Source organism: Heliconius melpomene, chromosome 5 (assembly GCF_056956725.1).
Source record: "Heliconius melpomene rosina isolate 202511_hmr_F chromosome 5, ASM5695672v1, whole genome shotgun sequence".
Classification (NCBI taxonomy): Eukaryota; Metazoa; Arthropoda; class Insecta; order Lepidoptera; family Nymphalidae; genus Heliconius; species Heliconius melpomene.
In genome coordinates, this window is record NC_140393.1 from 9,148,980 (window position 1) to 9,171,093 (window position 22,114).

The window sequence follows — 22,114 nt, forward strand, 5'->3', positions numbered from 1 at the left end:
ATCTATTTATTTCTTTGTTACGAAATATTTATATAAAGCATAGCGTTGAGTTCCGCCACCAAACCGCAATATGTCTAAAATAGGCGGAAAGTCGAAAACAGTGACCTATTCACTATGTCGTTTCTACAATATAAAAAAGAAAAGGTAACTTTTTAGTTTACCTAACGAACTTTTAAGTATTTTATATATTATGTACCTATATGCTAATAAAAATCGAAACCAAATAAGTATTATAATAAAAATTAAAGATTATTACCATATTGTAAAATTTTACGTTTTTACTGCATTTATATTTTATTTATATTATCAAATGTAGTAACATTAATCTTTTTTTTTTAGTAATTATGTAACTCTAAATAGGAATTTATTTTTAGTAGGTTTTGTTGTTTTCTATTTATTATTCCTTCTTGTTTTTTTTTAATTATTTTTACATTATTGCCATTAAAAAAAAATGGCAATAATCGTTTTAAGTGATAAATTAATGCCGTCATTAGTGGTCAGTACTTCTGTAATTAAATTATTTGGATTGTAGTGCCTTTAACCACAAAAATATCATTTTTTAGCTTCACGCTGTATACATATCAGGGTAGACAGAGATAAATGGGAATCTAGTGTTAAGGCACTCCGTTCCCACTTAGACATATCCGTTCTCCTCTTTCCGGTGAACTATGGAGACATTTGTATGTTGAATTGCAGAACTCAACTCACTTTGTCTCGTGGCGTGAAGCTCGAAGCGTGGAAATTAAAATATTAAATATTTAATTTCCTCTAGTGGGGATCGAACTTACTATATGTTGCATTTACAATCGCATGCTTGTGCCTCTGCTCCACAACACGACCCCAATTTAAATTTTTCATTAGGTACTTGAATATCAGTAATTTGTAAATAAAAAGAATCAAACCTACAACATACAATACAGAAAGCAAAACAAGTTAAGCCTGCACACACGTGTCTTACCCAAAAGGAACCAAAGTAAGAAATAAACATCTTTAAAATAAATAACCACCGAGTTCTCAACAAAAATGAAATATGAGATCCGTGCGATAAGCTTAAATGAATATTTAGTTTATTTTTGTTGTTATTTCAAATGTTTAATATTTTGTTTTTTTCTTATCTATACTGAGGCCGTTGAGGCATCGTGTTTGACTTTAAGTGCGGTGATTGTGGGTTCGATTACTATTTGCCTCAAATTAAAGGTTAATTGCTAATATTTTCTATTAATATTACAGATTAAGATAGTAAATAGTTCTAAAACCAAAAGTTCAAAATTTTTAGTAATATCAAAATAAAAGCCTGCTAAAAGATCAATTAGCCGAATCCACCTCGCGTCGAGGAGGAGGTCGTATAATTTCATAATTACCGTACAATAAACTCGTTCGCGATCGTTGCTTTTTGCATCCCAGACCGGTTTCTAACAAAGTTTTTAGTTAGAGAATACCTATTTTAAGAATTTATAATGGGATATGAGTTCGTGTAATACGATTCGGACTCGAGGAAATGATACATTTAATATTCTTATTTCATAACTTTGGTGTTGAGACAAAACGCGGCGTTGGGTTCCGTCATACAACATGCCTAAAGTATTTAAGATTTTTGATCTATCAATTATAATAATAATTATTTATTACACATAATTGTAAATTATGTTATAACAATTTGTATTATTTCAACTAAAGAAACAATTACAGTATTATCAAAATCGGATTAGGAGTTTTTGAGATGCAATACGGTGCGGACATTACAGGTAAAAACTTCAAGGCAACAAAATAACAAATGCATTACCTTCAAAATTTTACCTGTTTTTAGTTACCACAACTAAGTGAAACATTATGGTATTTTGACTTTTACGAATGAAACAACCGTGACCACGGATTGGCTAACGTCGGTTTAAAATACAGTTAAAATTAACTTAAATTTTATTTCTCGTATAACTATTAATATTTTCAATGTCAGTAATATTTTATAATATATTTCTTTCATTTAAGGCCAGACGTGGCGTAGGGGCACAAAATGTAACCGTAAACGCGACTGGTTGTGGGTTCTATCCCCACTCGAGCAGATAATTATTTATATTTCCATACTTCGCTCTGGTGTCGAGGCAAAGACGTTGAGTTCCACTACTCAACACGCAATGCTTTTTGGAATTTCGCTCTTCACTTTCCTCCGAATTTAAGGGACTTCATAACACCAGGTTCCCTCTGACTACCCTGCTGTGTGCGGTAACTCAGCAGTAACCTGAAGCTGATTTTTTTATTTGATATTTTATAATATGTTTCTTTCATTTCTTATTGTGCGCTTTTTAATATATCTTGCTTATTTCTTAGAATGAGTAAAAAAATCTTAGTAAACACATAGGTAAGTATATGAATGTCTGTCAGTTCTTCTTGGAATTTATTGATTTGATTGAATCTCAGTTTCCTGTTACAGGTAAATGGTAGAATAGATCAATTAATTTTTAACAAAAAGAAAAACCGACTTCTAACAACGAACTAAAAAGTTAAAAAATAATTTTACAAAGATTTTATAATTTTGAAGTCGGTGCCAAGTAAAACAAACAGGCTTAGTAATTAGATATTGCAGTAAGGTTGTTGTAGCATTAGTTTGACGAATTGATAACCTCCTTTTCTTACAGAAGTCGGTTAATAAATAATAATAAATCATTTTAAATTGTTATTAATTGGAACGAAAAATACCTATTACATTTTTATTTTATTCGCTCTGGTAACAGGGCAAGGCGCGACGTTGAGTTCTGCCGTTTTACAGCAACAGAAGGGAAGATGAGGAACAGTGTTTTAACACTAAGTTCTCATGTTCTCTCTGGCTATCCCATTATGTGCGGGGACTTAAGATACACCGTAAAACTAAATAAAAATTATAGGCACGTTATTATTAGGTACCTATTCTTTAAGACAGATAAAATATGAAATAAGATATTCGAAGAATCATATAAGTACATATAAAAAAGAACATTAATAAAAGACATCTCATTTGAATTAATAAATATTGCCAACTTCAAATACACAAAAGATTTTTTATACAAGTCTTTTATTCAATCTTAACCCTTTAGTTAGATTCTGATGTAAGACGAAAACAGGTTTTGTAATTATTTTTCTTTTGCTTTATGCTGTATCACGTTAGCAGGGTTACAGAGAAAAACTAGTGTTAAAATCCTCCTTTTCCCGCTTTCCTCCCAATTTTAGAGATATTGCTAATATTTTTCTTGTTACCGGAGCATTCCCCGGGTGGTATCGAACCCACAACCATCACAACATTGGACTGCCGTGCCATAACGTCTTCAAATGAATTAATATTAATTTAGCGAGCAATTTACTGTAAACGTAGAACGCTATGGTGAAATATTCTTCAATGGATAAAATAAAAATAGGTTTATTGCACGCGGAGTCACGTTTCATTGATAACGCGTGAAGAAATTGTTTTAAATTTAGCTGCGTGCGACTTTTGATATCGAGTTCCTAATATTTTTGTAGATTACGGTTCTCTAAGTCAACATTTTGTTAAAAACTATGGTAATACGTTCGCTCAAGAAAATGTGATACTTCCCCTTGTATTCCGCACATAACAGGGTTGGCAGAGGAAATTTGGGAACCTAGTGTCATGTTGATACTCCATTAGACCACTTCTGTTCCCCCTACTTTCTCTCTCTCTTTCACCGAATTCTAAAGGCATTGCATGTTGAGTGGCGAAATTCAATGATTATATTTCTTTAAATTATTCTCATTTCACTCACAGCTCTACAAAAATAAAGGGCGGCGTTAAGTTCCGCCAGTCAAAACACAAAATCTTAAAAGTTTCCAAACAATAGTCTACTGTAGTTATTTTGCCATATTTGAGAGATGCGTTTATTTACCACATCGATTTGTACAAAAGAGAATCGAAATCAACACCCCTTGAATGGTTGCCAAGAGCGTGTTTGATTAAGCCATGTTTAGTTGAAACTGGTTTTAAAGTACTAAGTAAGAATCACTTTTTTTGCACTAATTATAGTATAGCAACAATCGCGGCACAGTAGGACAGCGTTTGTGCACGCGACCGTTATGGGTTCAATCTCACTAGGGGAAATAATGCATAGTATTTCCAAAAAAGCGATAAAACGCGGCGTTAGGATCAGCCACTTAACACGCAACTAATTGAAAATTGAGCAGAAAGTGTGGAACAGAGTGTATAAACACGATGTTCCTGTTGCTATATGCTATATGCGAAATACGGCGTAAAACAAAAGTATAGTACAACAAATAATTTATTATAACTATTATGTTGCAAAATGTTGTCATAATTATCTAAATTATAAACTATAATATTTACATATTTATTTGAACTAATAACCCCTACAAAGCTAACAACAAGAATTACTCAACAGGTAGGTAGTACATTGAATTTCGAAATCACTAAGAAAGGCATACACAATAGAAACGTTAATTGATCCGTTTTGACGACCGCAAATCCTTTGTGGTGGAAACTAATATCAAGTTATATTTGCTATTATATGTAAGATATGTAGGGATTTACAATTAATAGGGTAAGGGGTTCATTTCCGTGTACAGATTGTTTACGACGTATGTGTTTTTAATTATCTATTTAGGGGTTTTTGTAGTTTTATATAGTATTCTGCATATAGCAGTGTGAGTAGGGGGAACCAAGTTTGAAGACACTCCGTTCCTTACTTTCCGCCGAATTCTGGAGGCATTGCTGTTGAATAGCGGAATTCAACGCCGTGATATTACGCCGTGTAATCTTTTTGGTTTTTTGACTAAAAAATTGTATTCGGATTCTGATTAAATTATATGACTTTTTCACATTAATAGAAAGTATGCATATAAAAGTCATAAATATTTATTTAATGTTTTAAGTAAGCTATTATTTTTTTCTAGTAAAATTTGTCGTGGTTTCAAACTGTATAACATAAATGTTTTCTTGGATTTAAAAGATAAACTACGGCGCTGAGTTCCATCATCTAACAAAAAAAGAGAAATTGTGATGTTTCACGCAAAATATTAAAAACGTGTGAAAATAAGCAAATTAAAATATTTTATAGGACAATTACATAACCAATTCAATAATAATTTAGTTAAGAATTTAAGAAAAACACAATTTTTTTTTCTTTATGAGTTGGTAGGTTTTTATGTTTCTGCATTATAATAATCTATTCGAGCAAATCTCGGTCGCTGTCGTTTTCTTGTTTTAGAGGAAACAAAGGAATCTTTAATTCAATGACAGACTCAATGGCTTTACCTTTTAATACTTGAGTACACTTGAATTAAATTGATTTGGAACCTCCTGCTCTGCCTAACATTTCTACGTATAGTTCCTACACATAGCGTTATAAAGCAGTATTCGGTATAGAACCACTACCACAGTGCCTTCAAATTTTATTAATGAAAATATTTAGTACAGAAAAAAAGACGAAAGAATGGCAAGGGCAGAGAAGAGTTGGTGGTAAGAGAGGCAGAAGCTCGAGTGACCTTAAAAAAGAAAGTATCGATAATAATGCAGGAAGGTTATAGGTTATGTGAAAACATAAGAACTCCTAGTCGAGATCTCTCTAGTTAAGCCGTTAGGGATAAAACTTTAAGTTTAAAAAAACTTTTCTTTGTAACAATCGAACCCACTACCCACGCTCAGTATAGTCAGATTGCAAAACGACGGCGCCAACTAACAATATAAAATATACCATTCATCGAACAATGAACTAACAATAACGTGTTGCAATGCATCATAAAATAAAAACAAATAAAACTGAAGGTTACTTCGCGTTATAAAAGATAAAGTTTCTAAGAAAATTTTGTGTAATTCATTACATAAAGTGATAAGGGATTAATGATTGTTATACTGACGTGACTGACTTAATGTGATGGTCGTGAGTTCAAAGCACATTTAGGGGGAGTTTTTTATGGTTTTTTGCTATATCCCGATTAGGTATAGCAGGATCGGTACAGAGAACTAGTGTTAAGGCACTCCGTTCTCCACTCTCCGCCCAATTCGTAACATTTCGTGTTGTGTGGCCTATCTTATATTCTCAATGCCAAGCATTGTCATGTTATAAGAGCGACAAAGTAAAAATGGTTCATTTTGCCGCGTGGGGATCGAACTCACAACCGCCGCGTTTACACTCCGATGCTGTGTATTTTGTTATTAATTATGTATATCTAGATGATATGTTAGTATATATCTTGTATTCCGATCCTAACCTTGACATTCAATATGTTTATATTGAGAAATGTAATATTATTATATAATCATAATTTATTATAGTGACCCAATAGATATTACGTAATCATTGAAGTTCCAGGTTCAAATCTTTAAGATTTGTTGAACTTATATTTAAATTATTCTCCGCTCTGGAAAACAAAGTTCGACGTTGAGTTCCGCTACTCACACTCACGCAGTGTTTCAAGTTCGAATGGAAAATGGTGAATGGAGTGTCTTAACACTAGGTCCCATCTGCCTATATATATATATAGCGTGGATATAACGTGAAGCTAAAAAATATAAGTTTATATAAGTAGGTACATTCATATGTTAGTTCGCAAGATAAGCTTACCTGTATTATAAATTGCACACTGATAACGATTACTGAGCTGATAAGATTTTGCACGTATACATTTGTTTAGTACCGAGGCAAATTACATTTCAAATCAATCCTATTAATTGTGAGATGTGAAATTATATATTTATTTGGCTGTTTAAACGATATTTACAGAACAACTAGTAACGAGTGCTTTGTCACTAGTTGTTCTGTAAATATTTGTGAAATAGGTCCAGCGTCACGCTGTATCTTGCACGTAGCAGGGTAGGCAGAAAGGACCTGGGAACCTTATGTTAAGACACTCCGTTTCCGTCAAGACTTTCCGTTCTCCACTTTCCGCTGAATTCCGGAGGGAATGCGTTGAGTGTCCTGTTACGATCCAGATAAAGGCTCAAATGGGAATCAAACCTATAACCTGTCACTTTTACAATCGTAATCGAATCGTACCTCGAGTAGTAGGTAATAATTTAATGTTAATATATACATGCATATCTGTTTATTGAATTATTTATTACGTAGCGATTGTTATTTAGTAAATTAATGACAGCTGCAGTGTTAACAGGTTCGTGTTCCGTGTGAGTAAACGTTTATATGAATATTAAACAGTCATATACATATTAATCATATAGGTAATATATGACTGTAAATATTTCACTTTATAATACGTAGGTAATTGAAATAAAAAAACAGCTAGGCACAGCGTGTTGAGTGGTGGAACTTAACGCCGGGCTTTTTGCCTTGGTGCCAGAGCGAAGACATGAAAACATTTCAAGTAACATTTAAATAAGTATTTCATTTCTTCGAGAACGGATCGAACCCACAACCAGTCGTGTTTACAGTCACACACACGTGCCCCTGGGTCACGTCTGGCCTCAAATATGAAAAGCAACAATAAGTCATTGTATAATCTAATAAAGATAAGCAATAAACGAGCTACGTTATTAAAACTATTATATTATAGAACGTTATCTCAAACAGTTAAATGATAACTGCAGGATATTGCACATAATATGCATTAAATAACACTAATTAATTTAAAAATAATATGAGAAAGGAAATAAAAAGATTTTATCACAAATGCGATCGTAAATGCCTTTATATTTTGAAACTACCTGCTACCTTCTCTTTACCTGAGATTTTAGTTTTGTGCTGTTTTATTTTTTTGTGTATAGTTAAAGTTATACAAATTTTCATTAAATTACGCAATATTTTGTTATTGACATATTAAATTTTATGTTATCTATGTTTTGTTTGATATGAAGCAAAGGTACGAACTTATAATGCCTAAACAAAAAAAAACTAACGAAAAGCTATAATTATTATCCCAGCAGCAGTAATGCACTATAAAAAAAATAGTCACACACACTGTCACACAGAAGTCATAAAAATAAAATACTATTGCTACTTGTAAAATAGTAAAATGGTTTCACAAAAACAAGAATTTCAAGAATAGAAAATAAATTACCACTGTACTGGCTAGACAGTACTTTACTTTACTGTCCAGACAGTCGTGCCATCTTATGTAAAAGCGTGACTTCAGACACATTGGACATAATAAAAGATTTTTTATTGAAATTTGCCAATTTTGTTTCGTTCTTTTTAGTTTCACGCATTATCTCTACAGGGTAAGCCAGAGAGACCGGAGTACCTCTTTCTCCTCGTCCACTGTCATTAAAGGTCTAATTCTTTTTACGTGACCTTCCTCCATTATCATCGAAGGTCAACAGAGGTCTCCCTCTGCCTCGTTTACCGCTCATTCTTTGCCATTTTAGTGACGAAACCGAATAAATTTAACAATAAGTGAAGTTTACACAAGTGTGTGGAATTATAAATCGATTGTTGTACAACCTTGGGTCAGAGATAATGCGGGTGTTTACTTATTCTTTACCTTTTTAATTTACAGAACATAAATACTTAAAAACATCATTATCGTAATCTATACAGCCTTACATTTTATTTTTATGTTCGCGCGTCCAAACAAAAACTGGGTAAAGATAATAAAAAAAAATTGTTACAAACCATTCAAAAAATCCAAGTTCCAGTTAAAATAAACAACAATACACAACACAAGCAACACTTCTGAACTGTTAAACACGTACACACAATCACTGTTATACTTTCGCAAATTATTGTTTTTTTTTTCTTTATTACGAAAGTTATCACGATTTTAGGTAGCAGCGCGACATAACCTTCTCTCACGACGGTTACATGCGAACTGGAGTGCGTGAGTGAAAGGTAATACACAAATTGTTTGAATTCCATACGTGCGAAAGAGATAGCATAATAATGAAGTTAGCCACTAATCGTGACCGTAATAGTACGAACTTCGTTGTGTAATACCACAATAATTATTACCTACTCTTGCCGCGTTTTTGTTAGCCACGTGTTTATTTTAAAATGGATGAATCTATACTAATAAAAATAGAGATGGAGAGTTAGTGCGGTGGACTGCGTTTATCTCAGAAACTATTTGTTGTATTAGATTTTTTTGCGTTGAATTTAATATTGGCTATGTAAGAACATGTTTCGATGGAACAATAAACATCATAAATATTTTAATTTGAGCACGTGACCGAAAATTTCGTTCGAAAATTATAATCTATGAATTAAAACGCCATCTCAAGATCGATCTCAGAGTCGAGAGCGGCTTATCAATATGGGCCTTAAAATATTGTTAATCTGTACAATTTGTTTGATGGAACGCGCTCAGGAACATGTTTAAACAAAAATGTATTCTTATATTAGATACTTCATTTATAAAGGAAGCCTATAGGTAAAGGCTTGTATAGTACCTATATAATAAATATTTGCAAAGCTTTTACAATTAAAAAACAATTGATCTTATTGAACAATATAAGTCCTTCATATTGTCAAGTGAAGGGTGAAAGGTAATTATGTTTTGTTTATTTAAATATATTTGTTTAAATTAAAAGTAATTAAGTTGTCAAACAATGTAAATAATTAAATTGATTTTATAATATAAATATTATTATAGTGGACAACATTGTGACGTAGTTGAGTTACGGTTGACTAAACGTGAATATATTTAAATAAGCGAATTTACAATATTTTATGCCAATTAGTTATTAATTTATTATATACCTAGCAATTTATCTTCCTCCAAAAAAATAATAAACTCAGAAATATTTTCTTAGAAATGTGCAAATGTGTAATGCTACGCCAATATGTTCCTAATATACCTATTGTAGACCTTGAAGCATAATTTTATTAAAAGCTTGTTTTATTTTCGATGAGAATGAAGTTGTCTCCTTTGCAGTCATACGTATGGAACGAGTAAATATAGGCGATTATTTTTTCTAATGTGAATTAATATTTATTGAATTCAAATAAATTAGTAGGCATTCACATTTTTAATTCTTCGCTTCGGTAATCAGGCAAAGCGCGACGTTGAATTCTCCCACTCAGCACAAAATGCCGCGAAAACTCGGTTGAAAGTGCGGAACGGAGTGACTTTAACACTAGGTTCTTCCCTCTGCCTACCCAGTTGTATGATATAAGCATATTGAGATTTTGTTATATTACAGAATCTCAATATATTTAAATTAACTTAGATTATAAAATAGTTTTTCCTCTATTTATGAGACATGAAAGCTTTTTTTCTATTTTTAACATTATATAACTTATTGACCAAAAAAAATGTGCGGGAACCTAATCCGCATACTTCGCCATAAGAAGCCGAGCAAGTTATCGACAGCCGTTCAAGTCTAACTCAATATATGAAAAAAAAACACGTATTTTAATATGTAAATTAGGTAATATCAGACGAAGCGTAAGAAGAAAAAAAAACAAAAAACTCAAGCCTTATACTGATACCAATTTAACCTCCTTTCTTGTAATCAACGCGGAGAATTCTTTTTTTTTCTCGAAACCTTGCAATAAGCCCGGCAAAATTGGCAATTGCTTTTTTTTTAAATTACGCAAAGAATAATATTATGCTGCTCAAAGAGAATATTCAAAGAAAAAAAAAATGTAAATTCATAAAAATACTCATATATTCATTTGCTTTTTTACGCTATATAATTCAATTAAAATTGAAAACTTTTTACCATTTTATCCATAACGAATGGTAAAAAGATTTTAATATTAATTGAAGTATTATATTATATTTATAATATGAAAGGTTTATTCATTATCTAGGAAATATTTATAGCATTTTTTATCTGTGGCGCCGATAAGGTATGGACTGAACGCTATGGTTGTGGTTATTGGTTCAAATTATCAGGGACACAAACGTGCGACTGTAAATGCGACAAGTTGTGGGTTCGATTCCTACTCGGGGAATTGAAATATTTAATGTCTTCGTTTCCTCGTTCTGGCAACGAGGCAAAGCACGGAGTTGAGTTTCGCCAAGAGGCACGGTTTCAAATTCCGCTCGTTATGTTCAATTTTTTATACATTTTCTAAAGAAGTACTTTATTTAGTTCTTTAAAATTTTTGTCGTCCGTTGTATACAATGTGTGCATGATTCTACGCGGGAGTCTAAATACATCTTTTCAATTCTTTTTTTTTGCAAAATATAGTTTTTAATGTTTAAATCGAACATATTATCGAACCACTGAGGTTTATAATATTTACTAATAAGAGTACATAATATTATTTCATATAAACGAATGTCGTTTATATTTAATTAATTTTTGCGTGGGATTTCAACCTATGGACGCCGTGACGGTATCAACCATTTTACATTGCCTTCATCAAATCAACAAAGACCAGAAGTTATTGCTTTAATATCTATTCTATTCAAGACGGTCCACATTTTAGGAGCATTTTGCATATAAATTTCTTGAAGGAAAATTTGCAAATTTAATATCATTTCCAAATTTACTTGAAGTATCTAATATTCATAAATTTTTGTATTTTAATATGAAATTGTAGTATATTCTTGGTGCTCTAATAATTATTATTTATGCATCTTTACGTGCTTTGCCCTAACTAGGAAATGAAAATAATTAATAATAATTTATTTAACAAAAAACTTCAGTACAAATAGAAGTTACAAAGAAAAATGTGACGTATATTCTAACACGGCAACAATTTATTTAAATGATATAGAGACTGATGTCTGAGCCAAGATTCCTCCGCCAGACTGCCAAGTCCTTTCCCTTTGTAAAAATATGAAAATTATTAATTCTCCGCGAGAATCGAATCCACAATCATCGCACTTACAGGCATGCACTGCTTCATTGTGCTGTTTCTCGCACTTATAAGGGTAAGTCCGTTCCCCACTGTACTAAATACAATCCTTCAAAACAATTTTATCTAGAAAATAATAATTATAACTAAAAACGACTCGTAAAAAAATAAACGCTAGTAGAATAAAAAACAATACAAATCTGAATAATCCAAAGTACCTTGGACGAACAGGATATAACAAATAAAAGAAGTGGCATAAAAGTTTTTTCTAAGTTTTGCGGAACGACCCGCGGCGGGTAGTCCCGAGTTTTTGCACCTAGCCCCCGGTTATGTTTTTAACGTATACGAATTGCCTACTTTACATCTTTTTCCTTTTTTTTGTGCGCTATAGATTCGTGGTAGAAATGGAATCGTGGTCCTGGGTTAAAATCTTTATGCTTATTCTGTACTTTAGTTAACTTGAGGCCAGCCAGTTATAGTACAGTGGCACAAGCGTACGACTTTAAGCTCTACAGTTATTTGTACTTATGTGTTCGATTCCCACTCGAAGAAAGGATATGTTTAATATTTTCATTTCCTCGTTCCGGTAACGAGACAACGCGCGGCGTTGAGGTCTACTCAATACGTTATTTATTTCCATTTTTATTATTGTCTTGAGTTGGAATTAAACCCATATCCATGGTGTTTTAATTATAGTAGTTTTTACACGTTTATTTTAGTTTCACGCTGTATCCCGCAGGTAGGGCAGCCTAAAGTTAAAACACCGACTTTCAATATATTGCGTGATACATACCTAAGCGAGGTAAACAAAATAATTCTTTACTTACCTCTCTTCTCACTTCATAGTGAAAATTATTAAATATCAATTTCGAAGTGGAAATGAAACCACAACCGTCGCACTTACAGTCCGCAGCATCACCTCGCCTTATAAAAAATACATTATTACCAGGACTTAGCTATGAAATCCTTAATTGAGCTTATCAAAAGCAAAGCTTACCTAACAGTAATATCAGTAATTTGACGTGGCCTGAAAAGAACAATGACCACCATCAGGCACGTAGCCTGTTACAACAAAGGCGGTCTTGTGTAGAGGGGTGCGTATACAGGCATGGGCGGGGGCGGGGCGTGTTGATTTTTGTGATGAAATGGACAATTTTGGTAAATGATGTAAGTTTGAGCGATTGTGGTTCTGACACCCACTTGGAAAAGATTTTTTTTTCTTCATAATTATTGTAAAAAATCATTAAGTCAAGTACTATCGTCGCCCGCAATTTTATTTAAAACGTAAATTGGAAAGCCCCAATTTTCCCGTTAGTGCCTAAGGTTGGGAAGTGTAGGGCACACTTTTTATTTTTTATGTACTTTAGATTTCATTCGACCATTTATATACTTCTCCAACCACGATTAAAAAAACACAAAAAAAATTTTTTTTTTTAAAACTTAACCTATGCACCAAAACCTCACACCTCACGAGTGGGCGCCGGCTTTTTGCGCCAGCTTTTGAAAGTAACTTGACTGCGGGAGAGTCAGTCGTTTACACTCGTGCGGCGCAGCGGCGGCACTTGCTGGGATCTCGCGAGTTTTTAGTTCGATAGGTTTTTGTGACTTGCTAGTGTAGGTATTGAGGGAAACGTACCATTTGATAGTACTTCTTTTTCTATTGTTTTCACACCTTTTGTGTGTTACGGTTGCTATTAGTGTTTGGAAGTGTTTAATTGATTTTTTAAACGCGATATTTAACTATTATTGAGGCAGTCGTGATGCAGCGGCACAAGGGTGTGACTATAAGGCTACGTTTGTGGATTCGATCCCTACTCGAGGAAATAATTGATTATTTCTTAATATTTTCATTTCTTTACTCTGGCACCAAGGTAAAACCAATGCCTCGAAAAATTCAGCGGAAAGCTTCTTCTTCTTCTTCCTGGCATTAATCCCGGATATTACCAGGGTCTGAATTCCTACTTAACCTACTCCACTTTGCACGATCTTTTGCGTCCTCGGTGGTTAGACCATTGGCTCTCATGTCCTGCATTACGACATCCAACCAGCGCTTCCTTGGACGTCCGGGAGGTCGCGCCCCAGGAACTAGTATAGCAAGGCACTTGCGTCCGACATAGTTCTTAGGCCGGCGCGTAACGTGGCCAAACCATCTCAAGCGACGCTCTTGGAGCTTATCCGCTACGTCACGGACCCCAAGACTATCTCGAATGAATGTGTTGCGTATGCGGTCAGACCGCGTTACGCCGCACATCCACCTCAGCATCTTCATTTCCGTGACGTGAAGCTCCTGAGTGTGCCGAGATAGTGCTGGCCAACATTCGCTGCCGTATAAAAGAACCGGTCGGACGATGCTCGGAAGCGGAAAGCGTTCGGGGGAAAATGGTTGTGTGTTCGATCCACACTCGCAGTGGTGATGGAGAGCAATGGAGTATATGAATACTTGAAAAACGAGAAACGTGAACGGGAAATGTGAGAAACTCTTTTTTTAATTATAGTACGATTTGTACAAACGTACTTAGACAAGACGAAATCTTTAATTTATAAATCTTTTATAACGCCTTAAAATCCACACAATCAAGTTTACCAGCGACAACTAGTACCTACCTACTACGAGTATACGAGTACTTCACTTACTACTTTTTAATATGATGTCCCTAACAAATAAGCTCCCTAACAAATTTAAAGTTCAAAAAGCTGTTTTAATTAAGTCCGGAGACTCAACTATTGTAATTTCAAAGTAGACAATAGTCTAGTGCTCAAGATTTATGCTGAACTGCGTACTTGGTACCTAAGTTTTTGAACATCTGACTTGCAAAGTTATTCTCAAAAGAGAATAAATACACAGACTACTACTGCTAATAGTAGTTTCTATTTTTTTTTGCTTCATGCTGTATCCCGCACATAGCAGGGTAGGGAACAAAAAAGGGAACCTATTGTTAAGACATTCCTTTAATGTGAGGATGCCTCCGTTCCCCACTTTCCGTTAAATTCTGGCGGTATTGAGTGACAGAACTCAATGTGACGCCATTGCCACCAGAGCAAGACAATTAAAATATTAAGTATTTAATTTCCTCGAGTGGGAATCGAACCCACAACCGACCGTTTACAGTCACACGTACTTAGGTATTATAAATAGTAAAAGATAAACACATAAAAGTAGACCGGCGGCGAAAAGTTTAGTAACAGGTCCTCATTAGCGTCTAGTACTACTTTGTGTTGGAAATTTTGCAGCATGTCCACAAACTCCGTTACAAAGACTTTCAGACGATATAAAATATTCAATATTAAATGGCGTGTTTTGAAGTTATAAATTTGGTATATGTTATTTTCCAGCAAACAGTTTCACGCTTTAGCCCGCATTTATTCCGCATGGTAGTGCAAGTGCCTTCTCCGCACCTTTAGACGTTTGTCACTTACATTTTACAGAGAAATCTTTTTTGTAGAAACTGTTCTTGTATTGGGAACTTGTTCACCTTAAGCGAAATACCTATTCAAATACATTTATTTATAATTGATGAGCTTTTAACTACAGCTTTGCATTTCCTCTGTAAAATGTAAGTGACAAACGTCTAAACTTTTTGATTGGAATAGCATATAATGACAGTGGTCGTCGCTTCGATTTTCATATTTAAAATTTGTGATGAAAAAATGTAAAATAAATAAAATATTAATTTAATTTTTTACTAACGCCTATCCAACGCAGAGATTGTTGAGGCAGGTTTATGTCAACCATATAGTTGGTCGTATTTATAAAGTTTGTGAGAAGGTGGAGCTTTTTTAAAAAGCATCTAAATCGAGCTTCGAATTCTTCAATTTTGTTTAATACTGTATGCCGTACATAGCAGGATATGTAGAGCGGAAACGGAAGGAAGTTTTGGCTAAACTGACTGGACTAAATTATTTTGCACAGTAATTGAATTCTCCAGCGTTTCGTTTAAAAAATATATTTTTTTTAGCTTTCTTTATTTCCTTCACATACAGGGTGAACAAAGACCACTCCCCCCCTAGAATCCCCTCTATTTTTGTAAAAATAATTTTGAGATATTGCGTACAAATGTAGTTTTGTATAGAAAGTCCTATGTCGTTTTTACTTACTATTTTGTAGCTTTTCAATACTTTAGGTTTTAGAAAGCAATCACCTTAATGAGCTTTAAATTACAATCATTTGAAATAACTTTCGCCGCCACACAAAGATCTATTCATTTTGAATAGTATTGTTTTTACTTTCTATTTGTTTGTAAGAGAAGCATAACAAGATAAATCTAATTTATCTTTAGACGATAAAAGTATATGGAGTTAAAAAATAGAGAGATCGAATGTTGTAATTAACTTAATTTATTAAAGAACATACAGTCAAATTGATAACCTTTTACTTTTTGAAATCAGTTAATCATTTTCTTACTTTCCTTTATTAGGAAAGAATAATAAATAGACCAAATAAGCTTTCGTTACACAGCGTTATACTGTAAATATAATGTTTGTAGATTCTATTCCCAATCGAAGCAATAACATTTATTTTTCCTATAGTAAATCCAGCGTGACGTACAGTTCCATCACTCAACTTACAATTAATAAATTTGCCGGTGCATGGAGAACGGAGTATCTTAGCACTAGGTTCCCATTGCGTGAGGTTCCCACAGCCTGAAAATAAATAGAAAAAATATAAAATAAATTAGCAACGAAAGCTAGTAGATATTAAGACTAAAAAAACACTCGTTCGTAAAAGCAAGAACGTCGTTACAGTAAAGTGGCGTTCACTTGTCCCGTCATCTTGTGAGATATTCCATCCTTAGCTTTAATAGCATTTTGAATTTAACGTTGCAGTTTAAATTGAAATGTCTCTTGAAAATAATAATGTTTGTTATATTTGTATTTTTAATAAGAAAAATAATATTATTTTTATTAGAAACATAAAAAGTTTCTAATAAATGTAATAATATTTTATTAAAACTCTTGATCGGGTATCGTGTCGCAGCGGTAGTCTTATAAGCCAGATTGTGAGTTCGATTCCAGTGAAGTCAGTCAAGAAGAAAGTATGGAACGGAATATTTTTTTTTCGCGTTGTATCCCCCATTAAGTACACTATGTGCGGGATACATAACAGGAAGGGGGAATCTGGACACCTAGTGTTAAGAATCCGTTTCCATCAAGATGTTCTCGCTCCCCATTTTTCGTCAAATCATCGAGGTATTGCGTGTTGAGTGATGGAACTGTTCTTGCCACAACGTTCTTATTATTTTTATTAAGAAAGATCACGAATGTCTTGAATTTGGATGAAAATCGTAGAGCATTGTTTAGTATACTGTCAATAAGTTCTGTCTCTCAAACTCGTTATATGGAATAAAAAAAAATACTTGTGAGATTTGAACCTGCAACCGTCAACACAACATAACTAAACACCACCATTTTCTATAATATAAAGCCATAAAATTAACGAAATGGAAGCCATTACGTACGTTTCATATAACCTGTCTAATCTATTAAAGATTTACAGTCCTCGTGATAAACGAGTGAGAGACACGCTTTACTTACTTATAAGCAGGATATAGTTATCGTCATGTCAAATAATTTTAGAAAATCTATTAGTAATTATTAATTGTAAGTTCGATTGCCACTCGAGGAAATGAAATATTTAATATTTTCATTACTTCGCTCTGGTGTAGAGGCTTTGAGTTCCACCACTGCCTCTAGAACTCGTCGGAAAGTGAGAAGCGAAGTTTTTGAACACTAAGATCCCTCTGTCTACCCTGCTATGTATGGGATACAGCGTGAAGTTGAAAACAAAAGGAAAAAAAAATGTTAAAATGTTATGTTAAAATCAAAAATCGGTAAAACCGGTCAAGTTACCTTGGTGTGCCACAAAATCCATAAACAATGTAAGTACATACATTGTTACGCAACCATATGTTACGCAGAAAAAAACATATTAGGGTTAGTAAGGGTGGAAGTGATCGATAATATAAAATAACACCTGGACAGCGACTCAGCTAACGCGACGGTCGTGGGTTCGATACCCACTCGAGAAATTTAATATTTTAATTTTTATTCCCTCTGGTAGCTTTCCGTTGAGTTCCACCACTCAACAAGTAAAGTTTTGAAAATTTGGGCGGAAAGTGGGGAATGGAATATCTTAAAACTAGTTCTGCTTACCCTGTTATAGCGTTTTAAATAAAAAGTTTTTATTATCCCTTACTCTATTGCTAATGTATGGAACAAATTAAAAAAAAAACTTATTGACGAGGTATTATATTTTTATGTAAGTAGATAAAAATTGACCTATTCTATCTTATGAAGCCGATTTATGAAAAAAACACCTTTTTTGGCGAATCCATGATAGTAGAGGAAGTTACCTAACCAAAACGAGAAACATACATAACTTGAAGGGGTATCATATTTGAACCCATAACAAGCTATCAAATTTCAAAATTCTTACAATTCCAAACACAGAAAAGTTAGTATGAAACATATGGTCACGTTAGACAAAACAAATCAGCAAATTGAACATTAGTTACCCTATTTTACTTTAAACAACACCTGGACCGTGATAAATTGTAAATAATTATTTTTATTGTAATTTATTAAGGAGACTGTCATGGCACAGTGGAAAATATAACTTTTGACGATGGTTGTAACTTCAATCTTTCTTTAAGATTAATTTTGACATTTAAAAACCATTTTAAATGTAATTAAGTACTCAATACGCAATGGCTTTAGAATTTCTTGTATAGTGATGAACGGAAGCGTCCTAATAGGAACGTAGTGTCTTAACACTAGTTTGTCGGGTACCTTCTGCCTATTATATATACACTCTGTATCCTACCTAAGCATACCTATATACAGGATACACAGTGAAACTAAAAAAAAGAAATATTAGGCTACTATTGAAGAAAATATGAATCATATTTTACAAAATATTTTAAAATTTCAAATCACACCTGGACTATGATAAATAAATAATAAATAATTAGCTTTATTATAATTTATTATTAGCTCGTGCTGAAATTAGATACCCCATGCTTGGACCCCAAGGTTAAATGAATAGGCCACATGGTAATGAAAGGCTTATAGAAATATACAGGAAATAGTTTTTTTTTTAAGTTGACATGTTTTTTTATATCTATATCTTTATTTTCCTTTTTGTGGTGGTATCGACAAAAAAAAAATTACAGAAATACACAGATATATACCTGTGTAAGTTCGTCTAAATAGATGACCTTAACATTATAATAGATATAACAATCCTCAAAAAACAAGCAGCCATTCTAACAACTACCATTTTAGGAAAGGTATTGGGAGACACTGTATTTTTGAACACAATCCACATGAGATGTACCAGGCACAGTACAAAGATCAAATGCATTAGGCTTACATGGTTCATCTTTTACTTCACGTTAACAAAATTTACGAATTCATCCGTCATAAAAAAACAATAAATGCGTGTAGAAGAGTAAGGGGGTAGGGAGACTGCATCAGATCAGATCGTCCTTTTTTCTGAAGGTGTCAGGATGGGATATTCAGATAATCCAACTAAAAGGCGAGTCTAGGCATACCGAAAACATAATATTACTGATTTAATAAGACTTTTTTTAGTTTCACGCCTTATCCCGCATCTCGTAGGATAGGCAAAGGGAACCTCATGTTAAGACACACCACTCCTCAATTTACATCGAATTCTAGAGGTCTTACGTGTTGAGCAGAAGTCAGTGTTGCCCTTAGCTTCGACACGAGAGCCAAGAAGTACAAATAAAATAATAATTTAGTAAGATACATTTTCGAAAAATCTATCCAAAAGCAACGCCAGGCGGATCGCCAGTGCTATTTACATTTAAGCCACCCCCTACAAGACAGGAAGCCCGCAGTTCTACAAATAGAACAATCGTCACGAGACATAATCATCTATTATTTTAAATATAGATCACTAATGTATCCATTATTTCCTAAAGCAGTAGTGTTTTTAAATGTCAAGACACTTTTAAAATATTTTTTATGTGTAGCTTTACGTTGACGCTGTAAAGGGAGGCAGGCAGAACAAGATAGAGAAAATGTAGTGTTAAGGCACTCCGCTGGGCCTAATGTAGGGAGTTTTACATCCAAGTTTTGAGATATTTCGTGTCGGTTTGTAGAACTCAACGCCTCGCTTTGTCTTGCTATCAGATGTCACTTTCTCTACCAGAGTGGTAAAATTGACATATTTGTACGTGAGCTAGATTTTGAGGTTCAAATCCTGCATGAAAGAAAACATTACACGCTTCACTCGCTTTAATTAAGTATTTTTTTTATTGTAACATTTATGATAGTGTTTCCTCTATATCTCTGTAATTGGATAAAAAGTGCAGAACGGAGTGTTCCCTCTAGGTTCCCTCTACCCTGCTGTAACCTAAAAAACAATACAATATTAATACTTATCAAATTTCATACCCCAATGGCAATCCAGATGTCAACAAAAAAAAAACAACAAAACTAATAGGAAGTTCTCATATTGTAGGCGGAGGTGTATTAGGCCATAATCGACGTCGCCCTCGCCCCAGCTAGCTGGGGGAGCACGTGTCGATTGTATGTATGTCCGTCACTCATTTGTGACGGATATCGTTATTCTGATGAAATGGGGAATATTATTTTTTATCATTTTTCATAAGTACTATTCCATAGTTAGGAAAGAAAAATACTATTTTTTAGAAGAGGTATAATTATTAGAATTTAACGAGATTTGAACCTGCGCTTCTTGGACAGCGTCCCAGCGCTCTTACGCTGTTTTTTTCTATTTTATCGATATTGGCAGTCTTTTTTATTTAACTCATTTTCACATTTTATTTAACTTGATCAGAGTAGGCAGAGAGTATGTAGAGTTAAAATATTATTCCGTTTTTTCCATCTGAAATCCAGACAATGTGTGTTGAGTGACAGAACTCAACACCGAGCAATGAGCCACACTACGATAACCTCAAATGATACGTAAATAAAAGAATATGCAAATAAATTGTCTTTTCATTCAAATATTTTAAAATGTACAGAAGCGTTAAAGTAGCTAGTCATAGCCATATAACTCCAAAGTTAGTTCCAGGAAATCCAAAAATATTTGCGTTTAACCGACAATCAAAATAGAGGAAACGACTTTACTCCACATATTGGGTAGTTAAATTATTTATACAGACGCTCTCGTGGCGCAGTTCGGAAATAACACACTGGACAAGTCATAGTCGAGGGTTTGATCCCCGCTCGGGGGAATGTTTATATATTTTTTTATATTTACCATATATGGTACGACAAAGTCCGTACGGCATTGGGTTCAAAGTGCGGCGCTAAGCTCCACTAAACGACGGTCAATGTCTCGAATTTAGGTGACAAAGAAGGAACGGAACAGTCTTTTTGCCTACCTTGCTGGTGGGATATGAATATAATAAAATATTAAGTAACATGAATAACACTCTATAATCATTTGCTTAATTTGTCAGAAGGGTGTTTTAATTGCTATTTGTTTTATTGGTATTATTATTTGTGAGTCTTGACTTCATTTTGCCAAACTGACTTGATGGGTGTGGGTTCGATTCACGCATAATTTAGGCAATTTTCACATCCCGCTTAGCCTTTTTACAAGTCTGTATAATTTGGCTATAATATAATAGCAAGTTCATAATGGCGAAGCCACGTTGGTTCTCTAGTAGACAAAACAAATAAAAAAAAATAAAAGAAAAAGTAAATAATAAAAACAGTGGTTCAAAATTAAAAAGGGTTGGCATCGTTACCTCTTTTGCTCATTTAAGTGGTAGTGTGCTGTCACAGATTGTGTAGTGATGTAGAATGTCATATGAATCTTAATAATTAAATTAAATAATTTTATTTTGTCGAGAAACAACAGAGAAATTAACACTCCGTCCTTTTTTCGTAACATTGCGAGTTGGGTGGCAGAACTTAACGTCGTACTTTACTGGAAAGGAACTAAAGCGAGAAATTAATTCATTTACCCGAGCGGGAATTGTACCCGCCACTACAAACAATTGGACCACAACAAATTTAAGCGCGGCGTTGAGTTCCGTTGACACGGAATACCCCTCTAACAAAACCTGCTATATGCGGGATAAAACGTGATACTAACATTTAGAATTTCTATCAAAATATAAATGTTCCCAGTTCATTTTGCGAGGCTTAAACCAACCATGTTACAACTGTTTTGCAAGTTGGCACGCGCCGGAATGAGATTAGGAGAGTAGCGCTTTGTACGTTTAGTTCATGTGAAAATGCGGCTTAGTTCGGGAGTATTTTGGTTGCGTACACACATATACGGAATATGTGCATTCTATACATGCTTGTGGATAGTCTGTCTGTATACATGATGGTTGTGGGTTCGTTTCCTTTTTTCTTTAAACTCAGTCACTCAATTATATTGCCGTTAGTGAAAATATTATTTTTTTCTTTTA

At 33.7% G+C, this 22,114-nt stretch overlaps 1 protein-coding gene across 1 annotated transcript in view; it reads right to left on the reverse strand.

Moving 5' to 3' along the window:
* The window catches only part of LOC146539261 (uncharacterized), a 117,495-nt gene extending 108,728 nt beyond the window's left edge, over positions 1-8,767 (reverse strand). Inside the window, exon 1 of the mRNA XM_085186107.1 lies at positions 8,565-8,767. The gene's annotated coding sequence lies outside the window, so the exon portion shown is untranslated. The remainder of the gene's footprint in view (positions 1-8,564) is intronic.
* Between the last annotated feature and the right edge of the window lie 13,347 nt (positions 8,768-22,114).